Below are 19,654 nucleotides of genomic sequence, written 5' to 3'. Positions count from 1 at the left end.
GGTATGTTTGACTCTATCCCATTTCGGTCCATGAATGCGTTCCATTTCGCCGACGTAAATTGTGGTCCATTGTCGCAGGTCACTATGTTTGGAATCCCTTCTCTTAAAAATGTCGTGGTGAGGAAAGATAACACCGCTTCTGAGTTGGCCACTTCGCTTACCTCTACTCCGGCTACTTGGAGTATCTGTCCACCAGGACTCGGGCATACTTGGGTACGCCATTGGTGTCCAGAATGGGACCCAGGATGTCCACCGAAAGCATCTCCCATGGACTGGAAGGACAAGTAAATTTCCCTAGTGGTGGGCGTAGTAGGACTTGAGCCTTGTCTGCTCGATTGCATTGTTCACACAATCGGACGTGTTTTTCTACTTGACTGTCCATTGCCGGCCACCAATACGCCCGTTTTGCTCTTGCTTTAGTCTTCATTATCCCTAGGTGTCCTTCGTGTAGTATGGTCAGGAGATGAGTTACTAAGGGGTGTGGGGGAACCACCTTGTCTCCTCTTAATAGGAACGCTGGATTATCTCCAATGGATAGTTCTTCCCGGACCTCCGAGAACTTCCTTAAATTGCTGTTTAGATGCTTCTTGTCCGGCCACCCTTGCGTTACATAACTCTTGACGGCCTTCAGTGTGTCATCGTTGGTATACGCTTCTTCCCACTCCTGCTTACTAATCACCTCTTCGTGGTATTGTGTGATCGCCATCATGTAGTCTTCCCATTCTGATGGGTCTTGGTCCGCTGCCGGTTCCATTGCTGCTGACCTGCTTAAGAAATCAGCCACTTTATTCTTGGTGCCGGGAATATATTCTACTTCGTACACATAATCCAGAAGTCTCAGGGTCATCTTAACTATGCAGGGTGTCGCGTGTGCATGTCCACAGGAGGTTAGGACTCTCACCAGTGGTTTGTGATCCATGCGGAGCAAGAACTTGGAGCCCCATAAGAACTGTCTGAATCGCTCCATGGCCCAGACTGCTGCCAACATTTCCTTTTCTATCACACTGAATTTTTCCTCGTTGGGCGCTAGTGACCTTGAGGCAAAGCTGATCGTGGTGACTTCTCCTTCCTGGGACCTCTGCATCAGTACCGCGTCCAGTCCCTTGTCGCTTGCGTCCGTGGTTAGGATGGACAGGGCTGTTTGATCAAATCCCTTGAGAGGGATGGCGGCACAAATGTCTCATTTTAAAAGGTCAAACTCTGATTGTTCTGCTTCTGCCCATTTGAATGTGTTCTTCTCCTTCAGGAGTTGTCTCAGGTGGTGCGTCTTGGACGCGAAGTGTGGAACCAACTTGCTGTAAAACTCCGCCATCCCAAGAAAGGAGTAGACATCCTCCTTTTGTTTGGGTGTGGGTGCGTCCTTGATGGCTGAGACGTTGGCTCGTTTGGGCTCTATTCCCCTCATGCTAATCTCGTGGCCCAGGTACGTCACTGATCCCACTCCCAATCTGCAATTCTCCCAATCTGCAATTCTCCAACTCTGCGGTGAGTCTATTTTGTGCCAGTATGGTCAGGACTGTATTCAGTTTTGCATCGTGGTCCTCCTTGGATTTCCCCATGATGAGGATGTCGTCCTGGAAGTATTACACTCCCTCTACTTTTTTGAATAAGCGGTGCATGAGTTTTTGGAATACTGCTGCTGCAGACGCTAAGCCAAACGGCATCCTGAGGAACTTATAGCACCCAAAAGGCGTGATGAACGATGTCAGGTGATTGCACGATGGATGCAATGCAATTTGGTGGTATGCAGAGGTGAGATCCACCGTGAAGAACCGCCTGACTCCCTTTGTCTTCGCCAACATCTCATTTATCCGGGGTAGTGGGAACATGTCCACCACAATGTTCTTGTTGAGTTCCCTCAGATCCGCACACAGTCCTACCTTACCATTGGGCTTCTGCGCGACAACTAACGGTGCGAGCCACTCTGCACTTTCGATGGCTTCTATGATTCTGTTTCGTTCCAGGCGTTGTAGTTCTTCTTGCACCGCCTCTCTGCTTCTGAAGGGGATGTTGCGGACCTTGTGGCTTACTGGTTTCGGTCCGGCCTTGAGACAGATCTTGTGTGTGAATTTTGTTAGACAACCTATTGTCCCTTTGAAGTCTTGAGGATACTCTTTCGTCCATGTGTTTTCTCCGTATCTCTGGACTGTGTCCATCATTAAAACTTAGGTCACCCCCCTGGGTTGAGCTGGATTCCAAGAGCTCCTTGATCTATCCACCCTAGCACTGAGGGTTCTTTTTCCGCGACGTACAATTTTCCTTCCGCTGTTCGTCCTTTGAATTCGAACATCAGTGGGCGATAATCTACCTTGGGTATGGGTTCACCTGTGAATGTGACGGGATGTATGGCAGTGGGAACCAGGTGCGCGCCCACACTGGGTCCGAAGTCTCTCTCCCATATTGTTTGTTGAATTATGGTGTACGGGGACCCTTAATCCGCCACGATGTTCACCTGTACTCCTCCGATTGACATCTGTAATGTCCGTTTCCGGGATCTGGTGCAGTCTATTCCCAGGACTTGGTCATCTATGCACAAGACTTCGTCTTCCTCTTCTTCTTCCTGGTCCTCCTCGCCTCTGTCCTGTTCCTGGGCGACGTACTTCACCTCCTTTCTTCTGAGCTTGCGCCTGCATACCTTTTCATAGTGTCCCATTATTCCGCAATAGGAGCACTTGGATCTGAACGCTGGGCATCCCTCGTCGTTCCTTGCGTGTGCCTGGCTGCCGCACCTGTAGCAGGCATTTCTGCCTTCTCCTTGCTGTATTTGTGGTTTCGTGAATTTCTGTGGATATTTCTTCTGATACCTCACGCCTGACGGTGTCTGTTGCTGTGTCCCTTCCTGTTTGTTTCTGTCTGATATCTTGCACACTGGGATCTTGTTGATGCTCTCCCTTCTCGCCGCTTCTGCTCACTTCTTGGATGGTTCTGCCTTTTTCACAAGTGATACGACTTCTTTGAGGGGTGCATCGCCGTTAAACCACAACTTCTCTTGAATCGCTGTGTTGGTTGTGTGCATTATGATTTGGTCTCTAATGAGTTCATCATGCAGTGCGCCAAACTTGCACGTCACCGCCAACTTCTGTAACGCAGCCACATACTCATCTATCGATTCTCCCCCGTTCTGTTTCCTTTGGAAGAAGTTGCATCTATCTATTTTGGTGCATATTACTGGGCGGTAATGGGAGTCTAGGTCCTCCAGGGCGTTTTGGAACTCATCTGTGTCGTTGGGGGGTCTGGCCTTCTTCACCAGATTATCATACACTCTGATACCTTCGGGACCGAGGTTGTGTAGCAGTATTTTCTTCTTCCTTGAGTTGGAGAAGGCCCCTTCCCCTTCTTCTTCTAGCGCAGACAGGTAATTTAGGAAATACCGCTTCCAGTCCTCCCATGGCATTGCTGGATCGCCTGCTTTGGGCAAGAAGGGGACTAGATTGGTGAGGGAGGACGACTGTGCGCACATTTTGCCCGCATTGCGTTACTGGGGGGGGCAGTTGAGTAGCTACTCCTGGCGGGCTCCCTGGGGCTTGTCTCTCCCCTGACCCACTTGCTTGCGTGGGTGAAGGGTCCCTCTCCCCTGCTTGGGTTTGAATTTGGACCTCCAGCGTTCTGCTCCCTTCAGTTTGGTTATGGTGATGCCTGTGGGGTCTCCCTGGTGCTTGGAATTCTGTGCTGCTCGTATTTGTGGTGCTCTACCGTGTCTCCCCCCCAGGTCACTCACTGTTCTGTGGAATCGTCATCTCCCTTCCTTAGTGCCGCGTAGTAAGTCCCTGGGCGTACAGGCACCTGTATCTGGAGTGTCCGTCCTCTGGTGTTGCTCCCCAGCAGGCCTGCCTTCTCGGCCGGTCACAAGGAGCTCACACTGTTGTCTCCTGTGCTGCTTTTCTTTTTCCTGGGGTGTGCCTGGGACTGATGACACAATTTCCGTGGGGGGAGGGGGTTCAGCGCTGCCGCGCAGTGTTCATGACATCTCTTGTGTGTCCCGCCCCACGTGGTGCAGCCGATGCCTCTGCCGCGCTCGGTTCTCCTCTGGGGCGTGTCGTGGTCCTGGGTGCGCGCCGCCCGACAAACGGTCATTGCGCCCTCCAAGCCTCGTCGCCAGTTTATAGAGGTTGTGCTGTTACAATAATTTTCTTGTCTTTGCCGCTTAGAAAATATTGTTTCAATGTCTGAATACTGATACACTATCTGAGAGGTGAGCTTGATTATGAACATTTGAATAGAGTTGTGCTAATTATTCACTGGGCCACACAGGTGTCTATTAGAAACATGTACAGTATTACTTTTCTGCTTGCATGGAGTAGACAAAGCTTTACATAATACATTTGAAAATTAAATGTGATCTGTGGATTTAAATGAAGAGTACCTTCTGGTTATTAGGTGTTTTGGTTTCTGCATTGCACTTGGAATTTTCCCTCTTTCACATTTAAACCTTTTTATGATTTGCAATTTAGGATTTTCTTCATTTGGAAATTGGTCTAGGATTACTTAACACCAGGGTGCTCTGGTGATTGAATCACATGAGATTTGGAAATAGGATCTTAGACTTTTGTTGTTTGTTTAAGTATAGCCGTGATGAAGCCAGTGATGCAAGAACATCAATTCTGACGAAACATGTGTTGGCTATATGAAGAATGTTGTGACATCTGAATGTGACATCGGAAGATGAGAAACTGTGACGCTGAAGAAATCTTGATGAAATAAACTGAACTGGAACCAAGAGATCTCAGACACATTTCATTTACGTACTTGGTGGTGCTCAGTAGATTTTGTTGACTGTTCAGGACTGGATGTTTTCAGTCTGCATGTTTGGACGATAGTGGCCGCCCTCTTCCTTGGAGCACCGAAATAGAGACCTTTTTTATTTACAGTGAGGGAATAATTAACGAGTTTGCGCAAGTGGCCCGTCACCTTCTGATTTAATTCTAGATGCTATCATGTTGCGGCGGGTGTGGATTACGAGAATCTGTCCACCATGGCATTGGTACCTCCACAGATGAACAAGGTCATCTGTGCCTTAGTGGTTGCAGCAAGATCCCTCTAAGATATGTGCTGGTCACAGATCCCTAAGTTTTCAAGCATGAACAGGAGATTCAGAGAAAACAACTTTCTGTGAGCTTCCCTCGTTAAAGGCATTGGGCAACAATCCCAGGACCCTTACCAGCACCATTCAGTGTTTAGGTTTAGGAATCTCCCAGATTGATCTGTGGTGTTGATGGTTGCCTCCCTGAAGGGTAAAGCATTGTCCTTAAGCACAGAAAGAGAAACAAGAATAATTATTCTAATGTGTGTCTTGCTTCCACAATTTTAGCAAATTTGCGATAGCAAAGTTCTCACAGTAATACAATTACTAGACATCCCTTCTTTTAACAGCAATTAATACTCTTGGAGGCTACACTAACATTTTATATCAAAAAGTCCAAAAAAGAGATCTTGACCTATCAACATCACATTACTGGCAACGAACAACACCTATGATGAAGAATTCCACCTTGTGTGTTTAAGCGGTCCATGTCCTTTTAAAGAGAACCACATAGGAAATAAGTTTAGATGATAATCGTTGACAGAATATAAATGCAAGGTAGGTAATTCCCACTTCCCTCTATATGCCTTAGTACTTGTTAGTGTTCATAATTTATTGTTGGCAGGCTGTACTATCAATCAATCAATCAATTAATCAGTGTTTGTTAAGCACGACTACTCACCTGCGAGGGTCTCAAGGGGCTAGCGGAGGTAGGGTAGCTGCAGGTCCTGTTGGGCAATGAGGTGCTGTTGAAGAGCCAGGTCTTGAGATCCTTCCTAAATTGGGTCAGCAACAGGGATAGCCGGAGGTGGAGAGACAGGGTGTTCTAGGTTTTAGCAGTGAGGTAGGAAAAGGATCTTCCTCCGGTCCTGGTATTGCGGATCCGAGGGTCGGTGGCTAGGGCCAGTTCGGTGGAGCTGTCTGGTGGGTATGTGCAATGAAAGGCAGTGGTTCAGGTATGCTGGTCCAGCATCGTGGCGGGCTTTGTAGGCTTGTCCTAGGAGCTTGAACGTGACTTTTTTGTTGACTGGGAGCCAGTGGAGTTCTCGCAGGTGTTCGGTGATGTGGCTGCAGCGGGGGATGTTGAGGGCCGTTCTGGATCAATATTGAATGCTCTGTAGTTTTCTGAGGATTTTCTGTGTGATGCCTGCATAGAGTGCATTCCTGTAGTCGAGTCTGCTGCTGATGAGTGTGTGGGTGACCGTCTTTCTGGCCTCAGTGGGGATCCATCTAAAGGTCTTTTGTAGCAGGCAAAGAATGTGAAAGCATGATGAGGAGACAGCGTTGATCTGGAGGTTCAACATGAGCGAGGAGTCCAGTATGATGCTGAGGTTTCATGCGTGGTTTGTGGGGGGGGGGGGGGGGGTCCTAACATAGTGGGCCAACAGGAGTCTTTCCAGGCAGAGGTGGTGGGCTCCAGGATCAGGACTTTGGTCATGTCTGAGTTTAGCTTGAGGCAACTGTCTCTCATCCCGGTGGCGACGGCCTTCATCCAATAGAGGAAGCTGTTTCTGGCGGTTGTGGGCTTGTTGGTGAGGGAGAAGATCAGCTGGGTGTCTTGAGCGTAGGAGACTATGTTGAGCTCGTTGTTCCTGACTATGGCTGTGAGCGGGCCCATGTAGACATTGAAAAGGGTGGGGCTCAGGGAGGAGCCCTGGGTAACTCTGCAGCTGATCTCCATGGGTACTAAGGGCCTCATTTCCTCTCTCTGCCTGAAGTTTATTTTCCACTATTACCTATACCCACCCTCCTCATTCATTCAGAGTCTAAGGATGGAGTACATTCACAGGTAACCCTAATATGAAAAACGATATACAATCTTGGATTCTCAGTTGAACTACCCCAAATCTCTTTTAATTCCATACAAAATGATTCTGTTGCTGGTGGGCATTCTTGACTCCAGTCTTCAATGTCCTTCCCTGCTACAGGGAAGTTAATAGTCATCACCCAGGCCCTGGTACACTGGACCCTAGGATTACTTGTAAGAGGACATTTATTAATGGACTTTCAGTGCAATTGGTCAGTTAGTGGAATTTTTCTGGCCTTAGTGCCATACTATGCATTGCTGAACAATGAGTCACTAGCCCCTAAGCAATGATCCTTAAACAAGAGCAAAGGGACAAACAATTTATTCTTGGGAACCTCACAGGTTAACCTTTTGCCATACCGTTCTTGTATCATTTAAGCCATATACCCTTATTGAACCCCTATATTAGGCAGTAGTTAAGAAGTAGCTCCCACTATAGGAAGGGTTGGAACCCCTGCTTAAGAGTAAGAGTGGGCGGAGCACATGGTGTAGCACTACGCAGTACTCCGTGGAGTTGCATAAAAACTGGAATTCTGAAGACGTTCCACAAGCTGGCGGAGTTGCTCCACTCGCCCAGCCCTAACTTACCCTTCTTACACTACCCTCATGGTGCTCAACGAATGACTGCACTGTCCTACCTTCAGACTGGTGTGCGCTGTAATAATGATGATTCTGCCAACACGGAAGTGGTACTGCCGCTAACATGACTCTCCTGTGCTGTGTTTATCCTGCTCACTTGCCTAGCCTCGCTGTACACAAACTGTTACCAATCAGCCTCGGATTGGTAACGCGGGCACTCGGGCAATGCCCGAGGGGCCGGAGTCTGAGTTCCTGCTGTGGGCTGGCTTTTTGAGCAGTCTGGGGCCGATTTGGGGGGTGTCTCTATTTTCGGAATACAGCCAGCAGCCCAGTGGGTGGCTGAGTGGCCTTTCTGCAGGCAGATGGGCGCTCATTACCACCAACACCGCCGGTCCCCCACCCCCGGTTTAGCAACAGGCAGAGGTATCACTCCCTTTGTCTCGCTGGCCGGCCCCTTAATGTATGCACATACTGAGCGGAGCAGGGGGCCTCAGTAGAAGTGGCCTCACTTGTTTTCAGGTGTGTTTCACTAGTGTAAACTAATGTGTGCATTTTTTTAAGCCCCCTCCTTCTTTTTAATGCAATTACGCTGAAGCAGTGATGTGAGGAAAGGCATTATGCAAATGAGGGGCGATTTTTTTGTGTGTGCCCGGGCCGATTTTCAATCCCAATCCGACCCTGCTACCAATGCTCTAGTGTTGCACATACCACGGTCCAACTCGCCTGAGGTCTTTACCCTTCCTTCGTTCCTAACCCCCTCATCCAATTGAGCAATCTGTCCTTCTTTCGGTCGCCCTCCTTTCCTACCTCAGATGACCCCCCCCGCTCCATCGTTCTCTTCTGTCACATCCCTAAATTAATTATCTGTAAATCCGCGAGCAGCAGCAGAGAGGACCACAACAGCAGAAACAGGGGGCTAAAATCACCCTGACATACATTTAAAATTAAATGAATTTTCAGCAAAGCTCTTACCTGTGATGCGACGTGGCAGCGGAGGGATGAGGGTGTGCGGGGAGAGGAGCCCCCTCGGCCACCACACCGAGCTTGGTTGCGGTCTCTGCCCCCTCTTTGGTGCTCCCCAGTCTCCTTCCTGCTCCCTGAAGCCACACCTCCTGAGAGTCCATGGCAGCGGACAATATGTACTTGTGTACACTGCGCAGTACAAAGAGTGATTCGTTCTTTACAGATGTCTCCGCAGACCACAACGTGCAAAAGAGCCTGCAACTCCATCTCATGCGCGGTTGAACGTACAACTTCCGGAACACATTAGATCATTTCAGGTATCACAGAAAGGTATTTTCTTTAGGGAGGTCGTGGTTTTCATTTTGTGGGTGGATCATGTTTCTGACCAAGTGCAGAATTAACGGTGAAGTGCAGCCATAGAGACCCTCCGAGTAACGCCCATTACCCAACAACCTAAATTATTTATGATAGTGCTAAGTGCTAACAGTAAACTACGCTATGCGGTGTAGGTGGAGTTTTTACTAAACTCAGCCCACAAAGTGCATTCCGGAGTGCCAAATACTCTGATCACCCTCGGCGGAGCGGAGTTTAGTGCTAAACTATGCAAACTTTGAATGAAGTAATCTGGCCTGTAGGCGGCAGTGTGCTTCCCATAAGTGTGTGGAGTTATATGGTTGGGATGTGTTTTTATGTACTTTAATTGTTACTTTATATTTAGTATTAAAGTATTTTAATTTCTGGATGGTGTATATTTTTTATGTTTATCTTAAATGAATGTTTTCTGGATGATTTTATTAATAGTGTATTTAGGAGTTCAACACATACAGCCCTTGTATCCTCATTAACATATACGATCCCATATCATGGGCAAGTCTGTCAGACTGACCTGGAACTCTGAATTTTTATGATCCAAAGCAGCGACTAAACCATATATAGACGCAGGTAAACATCACAACCTTTCACCTATATTCCTCCCTACATTATATACACAACAGTTCTTAGGCACAGACCTTTTTACCTAGATACAACACTGCATTCAGAACACAGGTTTTTCCCTGGTTCGATACTCATACATTATGCATGAGGCTTCTTGGAAGCACAGCAGGACTCACAACATGTTGAACATCTCCTGTATATAATACCTATGTTAAAGTTCAAGCCCTACGTCATCCTTTAGGCCGACACAGTAACCAAGAAAGGGAGACCTGTGGGTATATATACATCATGTCTTGCTTGGAAAGACAGAGGAGACCGTGATTTCCCAGCTGACACACTTACCAGAGATGGTGAGATTCCTGCATACAGACGCTCCAGCTAGCAGTGGTCTAACATCCCTCGCGGGATGTCCAACTCGAGACCAGGACGGGGTTCCACATTCTCTCATTCTCAGGTAATGGGATGGACTAGATCCTAGAGGGATTATTGGCATAACACCTACACAGATGCTAGGTGCATTTAGGTAAATCTAGTTAGGGAGACATCGTCGGAGTACGCACTTTCTTATCATGTGTTTTATGTACTTGTATATATTCATGATTACTGAAAAATAGTAGAACTGTACCATACTTTTACTCAAAGTCAAAGTCAAAAAGCTTTATTTCGATAAAAGTCATTATCATAAAAGCAGCTCAATATATAAAAAGTTATAGTTAAGAACAACAGTAATAAATTTTAAAAGATTTTATATCTCTATACCAAACATTTAAAAAAGACAATAGTTTCGATAAAAGATATTTGTACAATGTTAAACTAGCTAACTAATTGATTAAGTTTTACAGGTTAAGCAATTATAGCAGTATTTTCAGTGTAGAGAAATTTTTAAAAAAAGAATTAAACAGATTGTTTTAGCTTTTTGGCTCGAATAGCCCAGGCCCAGGATAAAAATTTGGCTAAGGCGCAGGCATAAGGTACGGCACTGTCCGAAATAAGTATCCTGATTGCCACATAATGACTCCTAGTCCCCAACTGACGGCATAGGTTTTTAAGCCAGACCCTCCTTGGAGTAGCATACTCACTGCACACAAACATAAAATGTGCTAGTGTTTCTGGTTTAACAAGACACGATGGGCATAGCTCGGATATTTCCATACAGGATTTCCATCTTTTAGTAAAGGTGTTGAGTGGTAGAGTTCCCATTCTAAATCTGAAATACAAGGCCCTATCAAAAGGTTTTCCGATTGCATCCAGGTAGAGTTCCCGCCTGGGACAGTCTTTGAACCTCAGGAAGTCCTCTGTTAGCCTGCCCAGGGAGGTGCTAGAGTTTCTTTGAGAACAAATCCAGTCCCAATAGAGCTTTTTAAGTGTTTGCTTTGGGGGTGAAGTTCTATTTAGCCATGATTCAAGTTGACCCAAGTTAGTTAATAAACTTTTCATATCCTTAGCCATTTGATTTTTTGCCAGCTTGGTGATGACATGATTTCCTTGAGGCCTCTGGCGTATCCACTTAGTTCTTCTACCCGCCAAATGCGGGCCCATAATAGTAAAGGGCGAAATTTCGCAATTTCGCCAATCTGGGTACAGCCAAGGTCCATAAATAAAGGAAGTGTCGGGGTACCTTGTGGAAGGGACATTATTTCTCTGCAGAATTTGTTCTCAGATCTCTGCAGAGCATCAGTGGACAAAGAGCCCCAAAGTTCCGCCCCGTAGAGGGCAGAGCTAACACCTTTAGCTGTGTAAATCTCAAGGACTGTTCCTATGGGCCTTGTTGTGCTGGAACGTTGCTCTCTCAAAAGGGCACCTGTAATCCTTTTGTGGCTCAGCAGCATTTTGTCTAGGTGTGGCGTCCAGTCCATTTTATCCGATAGGCGTATCCCAAGGTAATCAAAGACCTTTACCCTTTCCAGGAGCTCAGCGTTAAGGGTGGGGGAACGCACATGTTGTTTCGGTGGATTGAGGACAAGGTACTTCGTTTTGTTTGTGTTTATTACCAGACCTCGTTTGGTACAAAAGGATTGGAAGTTGTCTAAAAGTCTCTGGAGTCCCATTGGGGTTTTGGAGATTAAAAGCGTATCATCCACGAAGAGGAGGGTCGGTATGCGTTCGCCAGCCAGGGATGGCTCATCAGATGGATGTTTGAGGAGATGCTCGACCACCCCGTTGATGTAGAGAGAAAAAAGGGTGGGAGCCAGAACACATCCCTGGCGGACTCCTCTCTCTACCGGAATACTGCTCGTTTTATCACCTCCAGGGCCCCACCTAACTTGGGCAAAGCTGTCCTGGTGCAATCTGGCTAGTAGGGATAGTAAATAATATGGCAGCCCCATGTCAGCAAGTACTTTCCAAAGCAGGTCCCTAGGTACAAGGTCAAAGGCAGTCTTTAAATCGATAAACGCGAGATAAAGACTGCCCTTGCCTATGACCACAACCTTCCATACTTTTACTCTCATAGTATTGCTAACCATGTATCTCTGCTACTGTCTAATGGTTGTTACAGCTCATATATTCAACATTAAAATAACAAATGTTCAATAAATACTTATTGAAATGCCCAGTCTGTTTATTCTGTGTATTTCTGAGATAAACTAAGTGAGCACGAGTGACTGAGCGAAAAGTAGTACATTGTTTCCACAATCCTGAGGGATCAGGGTTGTCATGTTCTTAGGTTGCCAGAAACTATTCTCTCCCCGATAAGAGGAGATTCTAGTGGCACTGTGAGCTAGCTAATGCAAATAGGCTAACGTATCCGGTGGGGGTGCTTGGAACCAGTCTGCCACCAAACTCATAGTTTATGTTATCCGAAACGCGCAGATCCTGTATAGGTAATATAGGAACCACACGACATGGCGCCACCAACGTTGGTTGGGTACTTATTTAAAAGTAGAATATGAGTAATTCAGTCGTGCTATTCTCAGAGACCCCTACTCACAAAACACCAGAGACGTCTGGAGTGGGTGGGCACAAACTCCACCACAACTGAGTAGGCGAAAAAATCCTATTTATTAGCTGTTGGTTATTCAAGCTTGAAGGACACAGTGTTCCTAAAATTGTGCATTAAACCCTTATCTTAGTTCCCTCGAACAAACTTCTTCTTTACAAAAATGACTGAGGACAGGGATAACCCAGTTGTGGATCTGCACCTCTCAACAGGAGAAGAAGATACAGACGCAATACAAATTGCACCAATATTCAGCCATAAAATCACCCTGAAAATGGTTTATCAGCAAGGGGTGGCTTAGTAGCCTTCTTGATTGAGGCACAAGAATCAAACAAAACAGAAGTATTTTATTTGTGGGTTACATTCCCGGCAGCAGATGTGAGAACACAAACATTTCACTCTTACACAGAGGGAGATGCGCCATTGGAATATGGCACGTTTGAGGACATAGAGATTGCAGGAACACTTATACTGGTTTAAAGGCGCCCTACCCCACATAAGAAGAAGAGTAAGATTAGACCCACTCGGAGGTGAGGGGGCATCATTGCCTATATTAGCAGCCTACACGCCACATCCTGACATTGAAACGATGCCACAGGCAGACTTACTCATACAACCCAAGGATTTAATTAAAATGTATAGAAACTTCACGCAATTTATCAGAGGACTTTCACAGTCCAGCCAACAACAGTTGCAACAAATGGAACTCAATCACAGGGTACCGCAACTAAAATCACACCACAAACGTTACACGTGGTAATGGGCAAAATGCCCACGAAATGTGAACAAATGCCATTTTGGGTAGCTCAGAAAATAGCTCCGCTCGAGGCAGTATTCCTGAATACTACCCCGTGCGAAAAACACAGCATGCTAACAATCTGCTTGCCCATGGGGATAACACCACAAATAGAAGATTGTACCACTTGGGGAACAGTCTTTGCTGCCACATACACCAGAACTCATGGTATTCCTTCGTTAGCGGTGGTACCAGATGTATTAAGAAAAAAAAACCATACTTAGTGATGAAGTTACTAGGTAACTATAACCATGTATCAGCCATAATACTAGCTAATATTTAAGGGGAAGCAGCTTCAGTGGCAATCCGCCAATGCCTAAGGGAATTCAGTCCTATAGATCAACAACACAAACTACCCAAAATAATTGAAACTGCATATGCAGAATTAGGCATAGACAGTTTGGGTGGGAAAGCTTTAAAACCACAACTGATGGGCAGTCCTGAAAAGGACACTTCCAAGCAGACTCCTGCTTCTTCTAAAAAGAAGTGGGATAATAAAAAACAACAAAATGTTTAAAAGGAAACAGATCTCAATCCTGAGGCAGATCTCCTCAACAGGAGCCCTCTGAAAAGAGGTTCAATCTCAGGAACAGGGCTAGTATTAGGAAACCTGATAGGTATCAGGATACTAATACACATTCCTCTCGTTCCTTTCAGGGTGTTTATTGAAAAACTCAGAGAGGGAAGAACGGTCAGAAAGACAAGAAGAGCATACAAAGTCCAGAGGCAAGCAGCACGCTCAAGACTATACTTCCAAAATAGAAGAAAAGCAAAAGCAAAAGCCACAGTTCAAGAAAAAGAAAGTTGCCGGTTTTAGGATTAGACATGCCCAGAATTCTGACGACTCGACTACTGAACGGGGTATGGGCTCTGATGATGCTAGACAGTGCGGCAGAAGTAACAATAGCTTGCCAGAACCTGATGGAATTTCTGGTGACAGCGGACTTGAATGATTATATCACGGTGGAAACACCTGATACTAGGGTGAGTGCCCCACATAAACTATATGGAGGGGGACAAAAGTAGGAAAGTGAGAGTTCTCTTTTGGGAGAATCTTACGTTTGGCTATGACATTTTGTTAGCTGAACAAGATTGGCCGCCAGCATTCGTCATGGATTGCCCTAAAGGAGAAACAGTAATTCTACCAGCCTTCTCAGATCACATTCCCATGCACTTGCAACATAAATGTGCGCAGGAGTGGGCTGTAGCCCAGGCTTCGGCATTATACAAAAACCAATGTTGGATGGGATGAGGATTCAACCCACCACATAATTCCTTTAAAATAACACCCCAACTGCAAAGAGGCAGTATCCAATAAAGCAAGAAGCTAAAAAACAGGGCAGGGAGATCTTAGATCAACTTGAATACCAAGGGGTATTTGAAACTTGCACCTCTCAAATGAACAATCCTTTGTTTCCTGTCATGAACCCTGACTACATACAGTCTAGTTTAGATTACAGACATTTAAACACTTGCAGTAACACATTTGCAGTCCGAAATGCTCACAGTGCTGCATTAATGAATAACATTGTGCGAAAAAAATATAAAACAACACTTGATATCGCAAATGGATTCTTTTGCCAAAATATAGCGCCTGAAAGCAGGTATTTGCAGCATTCTCAGCGCTAGGGCCCCAACGGCAATTTTGACCACTCCCCCAAGGGTATAAGAGCAGCCCGGGGTTGTTTTCGGCTAGAGTAACAGAGTTACTTCAAAAATTAGATGAAGAGGCAATGTCCTATGTGGATGATATTTATCTGACGGACGATGACCTGGAGGAAAATTGAACAGAGTGAATACCATAATTTGGGGATTTGCATCTGAGGGCTACAAATTCAACTTTAAAAAATCAAAAAATCGCTCACCTCAGTGTCCTGTTTTTAGGATATGAGCTTTCAATTAAAGGAAAAAGCCTGGCAGGAAATTTTTTAGAAAAATGCACACTGCTCCAACCTCCGAAATCATTGAAAAATTTACAATCAATACTGGGATTCCTAAATTTTGGTAGAACATACATTTTGGATTACGCAGAAAGAGTAAAACCTTTCTATGACTTAAACCTGATTTCTCAGCAAGAAACTGGCCACAGGAACATACAGATACACTTTGTTCTTTACAAGCTGACATGATAGCTTCCAAACACTTGCAGGCATGCGTAAACATACGCAACCCGGTGGTCCGCATAACTGCAGGTCAATCAGGGTACACCTATCTAACATATAAGGAAGGTGAAAAAGTACCAATTGCATGCAAGTCACATTTGTACACTAATGCTGAGATGCGTTTTGCATCCACAGAAAAGTTTCTGACAGCAGTACAGAGTGCTGTATTGAGAGAAAGAGAACTGGCTCAGGGGAAACATATAATAGTAGTGACTCCAGTTCAAGTCTTAGAGGCTGCGACAAAGGCAAGCATCCCTAACGCTAAAGCTGTACATCCAAGATGGATACAATGGGCTAATTCTCTCACTGCAACAGATGTAGAATACAGGTACGACCCAAATTTAAAGACCAAAGAATTCCTGCAATGCGAACAAGAATATCTTCTACCTAATGAAATAATTCCTCTAGATCAGTATGAATATATTATTTACACTGACGGATATGCTCAACCGGCCATAGGGAGTAAGCAACAATACAGTGCAGCATGTGCTATCGTTAAAGGTCACATGCAGGATGCAGAGTTCCGTCCGAGTTACACCAAAACGCAATCTCTAGGAGACTGCACAGCACAGTTGGCAGAATTAAAAGCTGATATTGGCACTAGTGAATACGGATCGAGAATTCCCCACACTAATTGTTTACTGTGTGAAGTCTTACAATGAATACTTGCAATACTGGATTCAAAATGGGTTCAAAGATGCAAAAAATGGCACAATTAAGCATAAAATTCTATGGGAACAGGTAGTGTAGTTTAAATCAGAACTACCAAGGGCTCACGTGCTTCATACACTCAGCGTAATGGCGTTCACGTTGAAGGGAATTGATTGGCTGATGAAGCCGCAAAGGGAGCTGTACGTGCGGCTGCCAAAGCTGCAATCACTTGTTCTAAAACGAGAATAGACAGTGAGATTATGGTAGCTGTTATTGCTTCACGCAAAAACAACGGTGCAGTACCAAACAGATTTGCACTCAAATACTTCTACAAGTTAGATGCCAATAACATTCCATTTGCTCAGATTCCTGGAGTGGGGGAATAGAGTAATTCCAAACATGGATCGTAGATTAGGTTTAATTCTAGCGGCACACAAAGATATAGGTTCTGCACATAGAGGAGTTACGGTGACAGTTTCTTTACTGAAACAACGCAATTGGTGGCCTGGTTTAACAAAACAGACTAAGGACTACGTCTTGAAATGGGACATCTGCCAGCAGATGAAAGGTTCCACTGTAACACGTCCTGCGCAGACACCATTATTAATAGCTGACAGACCACTAACGTGTGTCTACCTAGACCACTGCGCCCCCCTAAAAAGAGTTGGGGCTAAAAGATACATCATGGTAGCAGTAGATGCCTCCTCCAGATTCCTATGGGTGTGGCCCCAGCGCTCAGCTGATGCTCGAACTGTCATCAGAGATTTGCGAGTCTTTATAAGCACATACACAATTGGCACATTACATTCTGACCAGGGCCCCGTCTTTAGCTCCAGGGCTTACAAGGAAGCCATGGGAAGTTTGGGTGTAGCACTGCGGTACCCATCTCGGTACCATCCCGAGGGAAATGCGGTTGTGGAGAGAAAAAAACGAGACTTAAAGCAATCATTGACAACTAGAGTATTAGGCATGGGTGAAAGTTGGGTAAAACATCTTTATGGAGTCCAGAGGACCCTTAACAACATGCCAAGAAGTTCTCTAGGGGGTGTCACTCCTTATGAGGACTTATTTGGGACAAGAATGTGGGTACCTGATCTTGATTGTGAAGGTGCAGTGGCGGATGAAAAGCCTTTTGACATCCATGATCGTTTGGCTGTTTTACAGGATCTGATTGAATCCAGGACAAAGCAAAGTAACATCCCCCTTAAACATACCACAACTTGGGAAGTCAAATCAGTCACGGCAAGACCTGTCTGGATCCCAAAAGTGGGGGATCTGGTCAGAGATAAAATAGCGGACAAGAAAGAATTTAGGCCACCATACAGAAAACCTGTACCGGTCCTAGCCATTGAAGGAACAAGAACGGTACTTCTACCGCCTCTTGCCGGGAAAAAGGAGAAAGGATTTTTCTCAATTGACCTAATCAAACCACACTATGTGGCCGATACTAAGCAGGAGGCACGTGGACTCCAATGTAGCAGACGCCCTCCTCTCGCTACAATTCAAGAAGTTCAAACGGAAAGACTCATCACATTCGAAGAGCCTCCTGTACGAAATGCTGGACTATGCAACAATACTATGGAACTCGTTCCTCTTGAACCCGAAGTTCAACTTCAAAATCAAACTCAAAATAACACACAAGTTGCAATAAGACCAAATACTGATGTTTACGTCAACATGCCCTACAAGAGTAAAGTACTATTTTAACAAATCCGGATGCAATTCCAACAATTAAACAAACTGCCTCTGGCTACTTCATAAACTTTGACACGTTTTCCTTGGATCCAAGGGAACCAGAAACAATGCCAGCCCAAAAATCACGCAAACAGCAAGTTAAAGACTTTTTGAAGTTTCTCAGAAGAACTTACCTGGTATAGCCATGGGTAGAACTATGGATGATTACTGGGGTGCTTTTCTTCCTTTTCTGGCTAGGCTTCGTAATAGTTTTCAACATGCTTATTAATGTACAATACATTAGGCAAAGCTCTACAGCCCAAAAGGTGAATATAATTTTGAAACCACATCAATCAGATCATCGAGAACAAAGAGATTTGTCGTCAGTGAACATTACAGCAGTTCCCGTATCGGATGGTATAGTTTGGGACAAGGTTGATTTCGATACATTTGGCCTGACAGAAATTTAAAAGTTCCAGATTTGTTTAAAATATCATTGAGTGATATCATTACCTCAAGTACATTTTCTGATCATTGGGACTTTAAAACTGTGAATAACATGTTGTCTGATTTAGAAAAATCTGCTGCATTTTCCAATAGTGAAACATTGGAGAGCTCAGCAGAATATGATTCAATGTATTGTTATCAACATTATGGTCATCATTTTTGCATAAATCTGCTAATCCTAGAAATGTTTTCACATACCACCAGTGGGAACATTGTCCAACACCGCCAAAAGGCTGTTCAAAACATTTGCACAAAAGTTTCCATATTTTTCAGGGTTTAATATGTCCGAGCCAGTCTCATATTACTCTAGAGTAGCACCAATATCAGCAAAGAAAAATATGTTAACAAACACCAATCAAATTTACTCTGCATCCTTTATTGCACACTTGTCTGAACAAGGTTACGACTTATGGAATGACACCATAGACTTGAAATCGGTTTGGGATACCAGAGAATAGCAAGTTCAGGGAACAGAAGCTTTATTTAGAGCATACCTTATCCCTCAACAAATCATGTATTTGAACGAGACAGTGCAACAGACATCTTGCCTTGGACTAGCCAAGAATAAAGTCTTGAAAACACCTCGGCTGCCGACACCATCACACACCGAGGGTAACGAAACATCACAAACAGAGATTACATTAGATGACATCATACAATACAACAGATCAGATCTTGATTGGAAGAAATTGTTGATTTGGCCAACACACACCAATGGTTGTCAGGAAAGATTCATGGGTAAGACCAAAGGATTTAGTATCCATAGGCCAGTTCCACGTTTTGTACACAGACAGCATCCAAGGGTAGTGACATCCTGCAGTGTTGGGAATTTGTGCCTTAATTGGCTAGAAACCTCAATACTCACAGAGGTGAAACAACACTTATCCTTACTCACAAATGACATGGATCTTAGGTATTTGTTGCTAGGTCCCAGGAAAACACCCCAGAAACATTTCATATATGCTGGCATTTATGCTGCCTACAATGAAATTTGGAAAATCTCACAAGAGGCCGCAGAAAGAATACGGGAAATAGACCTTAGAGAAATCTCTAGCAGTGGTAGACAATGGGTTAACAACATTGACCTCCAGGATATATTCCTTAGGCAATATTGTATCTTCTGCGATAGGCATACTAAAACAAGATTTGGCCATATTACAACATGGGCAATCTCAATTACGTTCTATTTTGTTGTTAAGCTGAACGCTGCAATCTTTGCGTGCAGGCTATGTGCCTTGGCTTTTTATAACCAGTATGTCTCTGTTTTCTGAATACAATATAACAGATAAACAGATAGAAATGGCACAAAGGGGAGCTAAATATACAACGCTGCATATTGAAAAACTGGATAGGTTACCGTTCACAGTGGCAGAATCACCGCACACAGAATGGCTAATCTATGGCCACATACATTTTCTGGTCACTACTTTTCAGTTTCAATATTTCCTTGTTCGAAATCAGGCAGGCAAATATGAAAGAATGGGTAAGGAATACATTAAGGAATCTTGGGAATTACCATACAGATTTCGATGCTAGAGTGGGGATCAAGAAGTGTTTCTCAGTGGTACAAACTGTGAGAGCGCTTTAAGTGGATCGCTCATATGCCAGGACATTCTACTGA

The sequence above is a fragment of the Lissotriton helveticus genome, chromosome 7 (genome assembly GCF_964261635.1).
Source record: "Lissotriton helveticus chromosome 7, aLisHel1.1, whole genome shotgun sequence".
NCBI classification, from domain to species: Eukaryota; Metazoa; Chordata; class Amphibia; order Caudata; family Salamandridae; genus Lissotriton; species Lissotriton helveticus.
This window is presented reverse-complemented; position numbering follows the sequence as displayed.